Genomic DNA, 9,974 nt, shown 5'->3' on the forward strand with positions numbered 1-9,974 from the left:
GGTGAATATCGAAATAATTTGTGCAAGATGCTTGTGTTACAAATGTATTAGAACTGTATGTCATGTGTATATCAAACTAGGGTTGTACAGACATGTGTTTTGAAAAGATATTTTATAAAGTGCTTGCGCTTAAAATGTAACCACAGCATGCCCTACTGGAATAGAACAGAAATGTACATGTACTATTGTAATTGTTTAAATGAACTGGCACCCCACCTAAGTACCATGTTCAATCATAGCCTTACCTCAGGCTTTGTGCCCATTGAATGGCGCACTGTGACAGTTATCCCACTCCACAAAGGGGGGGGGGCTGCAACAGACCCCGGGAACTACCGCCCCATTAGCCTGACGAGCCTCGTGTGCAAGGCCATGGAACGTATCATCATGGAAGTCATAAACAAAGACATTGCAGATCTCCAAACTCTGGACCTCACACAGTTTGGGTTTGTAAAAGGCAGCTCATGTCTCCTAAATCTGATAGACTTCTTTGAAGTAGTCACCAAAGCCATAGATGAGGGTAAGGTAGTTCACACAGCCTATCTAGATCTCGCCACGGCATTCAACACCATCCCCCACTCTGGAATTATAGATAAACTCACTGAACTAGTTATAAATCCCTATGTCACAAGATGGGTTGCCAGCTGGCTTACTGACAGAACCCACACTGTGAAAATAGCAGACTCCAAATCAGACTTCAGACCAGTGACAAGTGGAGTACCACAGGGTTCAGTCCTGGGTCCTCTCCTGTTTGGTATCTACTTCTCTGAAGTACAGGCTAACACAGAAGGTCTTTGGCTAACTAAATTTGCAGATGACTGCAAACTAGGAGCCATAATTGAAACTCCTAACGATGTGGACATCCTACAAAAGGGCCTCACTGAGACAGATGCCTGGTGTCAAAGACATGGTCTCAAGCTCAATGCCAAAAAGTGCATTGTCATCCCCTTTGGTAAAAACTCTGTACCCATGAACTACCACATAGGCGGTGGTCTACTTAACACCGAAAAGTGTGATGAGACCTTGGGACACAGGTGGACAGTAGTCTTTCCTTTGATAATCACATCGCCACAATGGTCAGGAAATCCTTCTACGTGGCACACCTCATCACAAAAGGTTTCTCATCCAGAAAAAAAGAGGTCATTGTTCCCCTCTACTCATCACTCATTAGACCCATTACAGAGTACAACACCCCTTTTGTTATGTACCTCACAAGACATCTACAACAACTGGAAAGGCCACAGAAATACCTCACAAAGAGGATTACTGGCCTCAAACAGATGCCTTACGCTGACCGTCTCAAAAAACTCCAGCTTTACTCTGTCGCTTATCGTCTACTCAGAGGCGATCTCTGCCTAACATACAAAGCTATGTCAAACCCAGAGCTGTTGGACATGTTCCACTTAAAGAAATCCCAAGCCCTCCAAGCTACACGCTCTAGGGACCTAAACCTTGTCACCACAATAAACAGAACATGCTGGAGGGATAGATTCCTGTCCCAGAGACTTCCCATACTCTGGAACAGACTACCTATCTTTGTCAAACAGAGCTCCTCATTAACACTATTCAAGAAAAATCTTGATTGGATGGGTAATAGGAAATTCACACTGGGGATCACTTCTGTGGTTTTGCTTGACAGGGGCACAGGAAAATAATTTTCTTGGGTGGTGAAAGCCAGGGTACCTTTTTGGCTAGGCTTGTATAGGCCCTAGGGCCAATAGCCTAGTACCTACCTATGAACCTATGTATATATTTTAACAGTGGAAACTGGAACACAGGAGGTTAACTTCAGTCCAGCAAAACTACAGAAAAATAATTGAAATTAAATTACTTTATGGGTAGGCCATAAAAAGATGTTATCTTTCAGTTTCAATGCAGCAAGGAGACACAGTGTCTAAAACTACGGATCTTTCTGTGTTTTCTTTAGTGTGAAGTAATTACTAGTTTTGAAATGTGAAGGAATGCGATTGTTGTGTGACTTCCAGCATCTGTCAAAGATGATAGATGATAAATACTGCTAGCTTCCAGCAGTGGGGGTTTCACCTGGGATAAAGTCAGATGACAACAAATGATGGCATTCTGCAAGCTATCCCAGCAGTAATATTTGAGATATTAATTTGAGAACTCTCTGAGTGAGACAGGGCATTATGTATTGTGTCTTGGACCTGACAACAACTAGAGGATCCATTCACCACATATGTCTTGCTCTTATGTAAGTTCACTAGGGTATAAATTCAGTCAGGAATATAGTGAAGCATAGTTTAGATTTTTTATTTATTTATTTGAGACTGTCCTGCAATGTTGTTTTAAGTATTTCCTGTGATTTTGAATTCTGATGTCACTGTACCTACCCCCTGATCGTTTCACGCAGAAACTGGTGTTGCCAGCGTGATTAACTTACCTAATGGTCATGATGTATGCTTGACATGCCATGCAGATTTGTCTTGTGACATCGTCATACATCGTTTGTTAATTGATACATGGTGGCTTTATTTTTTATTTACTTACTTACTGATGAGTAGTATGCCGTCCTTAAAAAGTTGTGGTACGCCGTAGTAAAAAAACAAAACAAAACAAAGAACGACCCACTGCAGTAATAAGGTTCCTAGGAACTAAAATTACCTGTTTCGTATTTACCTAGGGGAATGCAGATAAAGAAGGAAACAATAGTTAAAGTAAGACAGTATCTGTATTAGTATGGTGATAACGTGTACAGTGGTCTCAGGGCGAATTTCCTTCGGCCTGAATTTTTTAACTGTCCGGTCCGAAAGCTGACTGTAAATTACTGGGTTTGTTTTCTAGTCGTTTCTCCTTCGACGCAATTTGGTACTTACTGTTGGCGAGCGGGTGTGAAGTCATCATTATGCGCCAGCTTAAGTTGACAACTAGAAGAAAACATAAGTATGAAGGCAGGTGGACAGTAGTTTTTTAGGTGAACATCAGAGAAAAACGTTATATTTGTGAGCATAATGGTTTTCTTTAAGACTTTTTTTTAACACTAGTTAACAAATATTTTTTTTTGCTTTCTAGCTTTGCCAGTTAGCAAACGGCTGAAACAGTTTCCTGTCCCTACAAGTCATCAAGATTTAAATGAAAGGTATGGTAGGTGTTAGGGGAGTCTTAATGAAAATCTAATAGTTTTAGAAGTAATTTAATCGTGTATGCCAGTGATGTTTTAATAGCTGCGTTGTGTGATAGTTTTTTTTTTTTATGACTGAAGTTCATTGTCAACAAAAGTTCTAAAAACTTTAGTAAGCAGAATGAGAACCTGTACTGAAGTCAGTTGGGGGAAAAGATCCTCGTGATGGTACTTGTTGCGTTTGCCTGGCAATAATGTTGGACTAGTGCGTGGTGTGATTTTCAGTAAAAACAATCGTCTTTCCATTTGTGGTCATGACAGCTTTAAGCCTTATTGTTCTCTTACTGTGACGTTTTATCAGATTGTTTCAGGCTGCCCTGATTGTTTTTATTATATACTACCATAGAAATGAATGACAGGGATGGTCAGGCGAAGGATACTGGCATATTTTTTTACGCATAGGCACCAAACGCAGTTGTTTTTCAGACAATTGACAGCGCTAGGTTTCCATTATGGGTGAGTGTATAAGTTATTCTCAAAGTCAGGACTGCAGTCCACGTCCAGATTATGTCTACATTGAGTTGCCATTTATATCGGAAGGTAAAGTCATGTATATTTGTATGAAAATGGGATCTCTTGTCAGTGGAAACATATGATCAAAATTTCAAGTGTGGTGTGGTTATGTTTAGTGCTGAGTTATAGGTACAGTGGCACTTTTTGAAAAACTTTGTATTGAATGTCATAGTATATTTATGGGATCTTAGAAAGAGAACCAGGTAGCAAATGCAAGGCGTTTGCAGGGGCACTTTATTGAAATGTCAGCACTCAAACTGCTGAAAACAAACAAAAAAAAAAAAAGACTGAAAACATAGGAGAAGAGCAAAACTTGAAAATTGCTGTCCTCCTTAAAACTTCTTTTTTTGGGGGTGGGGGCAAGTCCTTCTTCACCCCTCAAACTTATATATACCAACTCTGAGAATGAGAAATGGCATATCAGACTTAGTATATGTCAGTATGATCTTTCGGCCATTCAGTCTCTGCATTTCAGGACTTGCTAACGTTTCAAATGGTTACCATTTGGCGGTATTTGTCTTTTTACTGTTGCAGCCTCTTTTAAAGAAGTGTGAGTATCAAATATTTCAGGATGCTTAGTGCAGCACATGACTAGAGAATATCTGTAAAGAACCATCACTCTAGAAAATGTAAAACACACTTATGTTTGTTTTTGCTGACCAGTGAAGTTAATCACTACTGGGTTTATGCTTTGTCTTGTCCAGATGTAGACTATTGTATGAGGGATATTAAATAAAAATGAGGTTATATTCATCAGAATTTATTACTTGAGAAGTATGCAAGAAAGAAGTTTGCATAGTAACCAACATAATCCTACCACTATATTGATAATGTATGCAGAGTTTCTCTTCAGGGAGTGACGTTGAAAGTGGTATAATGTATTCAGCATACCGTAATAAAGATGGAACAGAGCCTAGCAGGACGTCAGAAGAGGAGGAAAATATAGACAAAATTTTGTGAACTTTACAGAAGATAAGCATATCAATCTGGGGATGTTATAAGTGAGGTAACAGTAGGGATGCAGTAACAGAACTACAATTTCATGATCCTCTGAGTAGCACATAACTGAGAAAATGTGATGGACCAGGAGAGAATGCACTCGGTGATCCCTTTTTCCAGAGGAAAAAAAATTACAACCTTGATTAAGGCAGTCCCAATAACGTAATTATTGTGGATTGCAGGTCATACAAGGTATTCTGATCGTAAAGATGTACTGAAGAAGCTTTCTCTGCAATTTTGCCAAGAAAGGGAAGGTTAGGGATTGTTTGTAATTGGCTAGCTCATCAGAAGTGATTTTTTTTAATGATGCAAATAGTTAGGGTTGCTGTCTGGGGGAACATCTTGAATTTTAATATTGCTATTTGGACAATAAGTAGTCCAGGAATACACCAAGGAAAATGTCATAATGTTAAAAGGTTGATAGTTTAGCTGGCAATTCACTGGACCCAAGTTGAAACTAACATGGGCATGACATCCTGTTTAATACGCAACTATGTAGCTTCCTTATTCATTGTTATCTGAGATGGTGCATTACAAACTGGAGTCCATCTTAGTTGTGGTGTAACTGTTACTGAAGGCAGTTTGAGAGCTGGAGAAGAATTCAGCTGGGTGGCAATGCAGGCTAGGGCTCACAGAGGATATGTGGGTGGATTTTATACAGAAAATATCTTCTGTGATAAAAAAGTTATGTTTCTTGGGTAAGCTTATCCAAAGAGGCGGGTTTTCCTCTATTGAGCAACCTGTGCCCTGATCCAAGTAAAGAATGTAGACCATTATTATACTGGCACTTCGCAAGGTTTAAGGAGGGGCAGGCACTCATGAGCACCAGTGAAGCTCTGCTTATTTCATAGCAGAGATGAGTTTGGATCGGCTTCAATACTACATTGTGGGAGGATGTGGTCCAGTGAGGGTAACGGGTCACTTTGGTAATTATTTTTGAAACTGTTATTGGGACAGCTTGATTATTGGTGGCCAGAATGCAGTAGGCATGTGTGCCCATTTGTATATTTGTGTATCTATCTATATAGCTTATCTGGGTATATATGTATGTAATAAACCAAGGGCCACTGCACCCAAAGAACAGCACTGTAGAATAAAGGTATAGGTTCCAAAAATAACCAGTGCAATCACCATGGCTACCAGCGTTGGTTTAACAAGATAAAAATGATTGATTTCGGGGGGCGTCCAGCCTTCTTCAGATTCTGTTAGCCTAAACAAATGAACTTTTATGAGTTGTCTGTGATTGGTTAGGCTGTATTTAAAAGTGCATTACTAAAACATTTGCCCAATCGGATCTGTGAGGTGTTGGCCCCAAACAATAGGATAAGAGCAGTTAGCTAGGCGATCAAATGTGTTATTTTACTATATAGTGCATATTGCTCCATTTGTTAACATTTAAAATAAAATAAAATAAAATGAAATGAAAATATAGATGTAAAATTCATTCCTGAGTAGAATATATCTACCTATAAAAATGCATTCTGTTGATAAAAAAAGTACACTGTGCAAGCAAATTACACAAAATTAGAGATATCTCCTTCACACTGGTATTGGTGGTTACAAAGCATCTTAGTCCAGTCGACTAGCTAAAACATATTAAAGAACTAATGAAATATGAATAAATAAACATCTAGAAAGTTGTGTTGTTAAAAAAAGTAGTTTAAGTCTGTGTTATTATATAATACAAAATTATCCATTTGCTGGCCAGTAGTATCTTTCAAAGGGTTCCAAATTACCATGATGGCCAAATTGTTCTGATCTATTTGGTAGTGAAATGTTACGACTATCTCTTTGAAAATCACACGCCTCACATTCTACAAGTGCTTTGTACCAAACTACATGTATAGAAAATGTATATGAAAAATATGTAGAATGATGAACACTGAAACTAATCATAAAATATGACTCTGCTCATTAGTAAATAAAACAAAACATGAATGCTCTTATGTACTATCCTGGAACTGGTGTTGGAAAACAACTTTTTCTGTTTGGTCAAATATACTGGCAGAAATGGGGATTAACAATTGGTATCCCTTGTGCCATGCCAACCTTGTGTTGGCCCATTGGGAATCCCATGCTGCCCTCGACAGTAATCCGTATAATCGCCTTGTATTATACTAAAAAAGATTTGTTGATGATATTTATCTTTTGTGGGGAGGTACTGTTGAGCAATTTTCTGAGTATGTTAAATATCTAGAAGGAACCACTGCATTTTTAAGGTTCACGATGCATGTATCCTACAATAAGATGGATTTTATTAGAAGTAACTGTTGAGATCAATGAAGATGGGATCCTTCACACTATGGTACATCAGAAAGAATGTAGAAAAAATAACATACTTCATCGATCTAGCATGCATCCTAAACGCATGTATCACAATATTATTAAGGGCCAAATGCTATGCAACTCTAGGATGCACACCAGCGAGAGACACTTCTTATTAGCTAATGAGACTTAGTAAATTGAGAGCTAGAGGTTACAACAATGAAGAAATTAATGAAGAAATTGAAATGCAGCAACACATTACAAAGCAATTGAGGACCACTAGGGGTAAGCCTCATTATTCAGAGAGATCACCCCATGAACTGGAACCATTTCAAGGTAGAAATTACAATAATAATGCTAGAGTCACCTTAAGGTATTCAAGTGACATCAGTTATATTAGAAGTATCATCAGAGACCATTGGAATATCTTAACTAGTGATGAAACCATTTATAAAATTATAGGGGATAAACCCCATTTTACATACAGGAATGGAAGGAACCTAAAACAGCTTTTATGTGACCGATTGAGAAGCTAGAAGCAAGAACCAGCAAAAAGGGTACAACCCATGCAGAGTATGTACCATGTGCAAGTATATCTGTAAGGAACAGATGTTCAATCATCCTGTAACCAATAAGAGTTTACACCCTACATGGCTATGCTGATCGTAAAACCAAACATGTAGTCTATATAGAATGTTGTAAAGAATATGATTCACTTTACATTGGTAAGACCAATAGATTCTTCAAAGAACCAAGCATGTGAGTGACCTGAAACTTAAATCCATTGGTAAGACGTATCTGTGCCAACGACAAACATTCCTTTCATTTCATGGTCATATGAGTTTTAAGTATAAGTGATAGAGGGGGTGATATTACTCTTATGACAGAAATAGTTGCAGGCTGACAAACCTCCAGGCCTTAATTTGTATATACCATTGAAGCCAGCCTAAGACGACATATTAAATGAAAATTCATTTATTGTATTATCTTACAATGAAAAATTTTTCTCTGTCACAATTACATGTTAGTAATTTGTCTGTTATGTAGATATGAGGGAAATACATCAATTCCATTCCACGACTATCTACCCATTTTTTATTTACATCATACATATTGACTTTATATTGTTTGTATATGCAGTTTTGGATTGCTTGTGTTATCTTGATGTTCTTTGTTAATTTAATTTACAAACATATGTATTGGTTTTATATTAAGGTGGTATATACCCTGTTTCATGTAGGTTCATTCCTTGTTACATGTAGTTCACATATTTTTCCAGTCTGTTGTTTTATTTCATTATGTTTTTGATGCTTGGATATAATTGATTCCCTTATGCCTTGCATTATGTGATTGGCTTGATACATCTCACTGTCACACTGTCTTTTAGCTTATTCTGTATGGCTTTGTAATTTATGAATAGTTGAACACTTTTTTATTTTGTTTTTGGATTTGGGCAGATGATTGTAGAAAAGAAACAGGCAAAACACTTATTTTTGAGATGTAGGTTTTTGTCATTGGCTTATTCCTACAGCTGCATCAGTTGATTGGTTTTTGGCCTTTTGCACTCGCATTGGATCTTAACTTTTTTATATTGTCTTCGTGCAATATTTCGATTTTGACACTGCATCATAGTGATACATACTAACTTTTGAGGTATACTGTTGCTGTACTATCGTTCCATGTTGATTGTCATTGGCCCATTTTCAGTTTTGAGTAAATTGATTGGCCACACTGTCTTTTTGCCTGTTCTCTACGGTTTTGTAATTTATGAATACTTGAACATCTTTATTTTTTGGATTTGGGCAGATGATTGTTTTGCCCGTTGTTTCTTTCCTACATTCTCTTATTTTTGAGGTGTAGGTTTTTGTCATTGGCTTATTCCTTTTGCACTCACATCGGATCTTAATTTTTACATTGCCTTCATGTCATACTAAATTAGATTTTGACTCTCCGTCATAGTGATACTTAGTATGCTGTCATCTATTTATGTTTACACCCTTTGATTTTTGAAGCATAAGCTTTCTGTATTATCCTTCCATGTTAATTTTCATTGGGCCATTTTCAGCTTTGAGTAAATTGATTGGTTTGCCATGGCTTCTTGTACTTGTTTTAGAACTCGAAGTTTGGATGGATTTTCTTCATTATAACTTTGTTTTAAGTTGATGACATGTAACAGTCTCATTTACTTTGTTAGGTTTTGAAAATAACACAGCAATTCACAGACGATCCAATATGCGTTGTCAGCATAGTTTAGCAGCTATCCTGTTGTCTTTTTTTTCTCTCATATTTCAAGATTGTTAGTTTGTACTATTGTTGTTTGATTTCTGTTGGTACAATTCTGATTGATCTTTTTATTCAATAAAATTTGATATGACTGTTAATGTATAGTATTAGGTCAACATAGTCATATTTACATGATAATGCATAGGTCATGTTTTCTTACAACTAGTTTGTTGGTTCATTTTTTGTTTTCAATAAAATCATTGGTTTATCTGTTTTAGTTACCCTTGTCAAATATGAGAGGTAACCTTTCAGCCTCGAGACAGTTTTTTTTTTGTTTTGAGGCAAGTAATTGATTCATTTTCATGTTTTGTTTTTATTTACTATTGAGCAGAGTTTGCCAATGTATTTTATGATTAGTTTTAGTGTTCATCATTCTACATATTTTTCATATACATGTACTTTGGTACAGAATACTTGCAGAATGTGAGGCGTGTGATTTTCACAGAAATTGTATAATTTCACTTCCAAATAGATAAGAACAATTTGGCTATCACGGTAATTTGGAACCTTTTGAGAGGTACTATTGGCCAATAAATGGATAATTTTGTATTATGCAATAATACAGACTTCAACTGTGATTTTTTTTTTTTTAACCACAAACATTTCTAGATGTTTATATACTTCATATTTCTCATTGGTTCTTTAATATGTTTTAGCTAGTCTATTGGACTACGTATGCTTTGTAACCACCAGTACCAGTGTGAAGGAGATATATCTAATTCTTTTGTGTAATTTGCTCGCACAGTGTAATTTTTTATCAATAGAATGTGTTTTTTAT

The 9,974-nt window shown here is 36.8% G+C and overlaps 1 protein-coding gene across 2 annotated transcripts in view; it reads left to right on the forward strand.

The window, feature by feature from the left end:
* The first annotated feature begins 2,456 nt into the window (after positions 1-2,456).
* Positions 2,457-9,974, forward strand: part of METTL16 (methyltransferase 16, N6-methyladenosine) — a 696,416-nt gene continuing 688,898 nt past the window's right edge. The window contains exons 1-2 of one of the 2 annotated variants that reach the window (XM_044089909.1): positions 2,459-2,929; positions 3,028-3,094. The gene's annotated coding sequence lies outside the window, so the exon portion shown is untranslated. Of the gene's footprint in view, positions 2,958-3,027; positions 3,095-9,974 lie in introns of both variants that reach the window. The other variant, XM_044089910.1, reaches the window with a different exon arrangement.

The sequence above is a fragment of the Protopterus annectens genome, chromosome 12.part0 (assembly GCF_019279795.1).
Source record: "Protopterus annectens isolate FY-2018-M chromosome 12.part0, PAN1.0, whole genome shotgun sequence".
Lineage (NCBI taxonomy): Eukaryota > Metazoa > Chordata > Ceratodontiformes > Protopteridae > Protopterus > Protopterus annectens.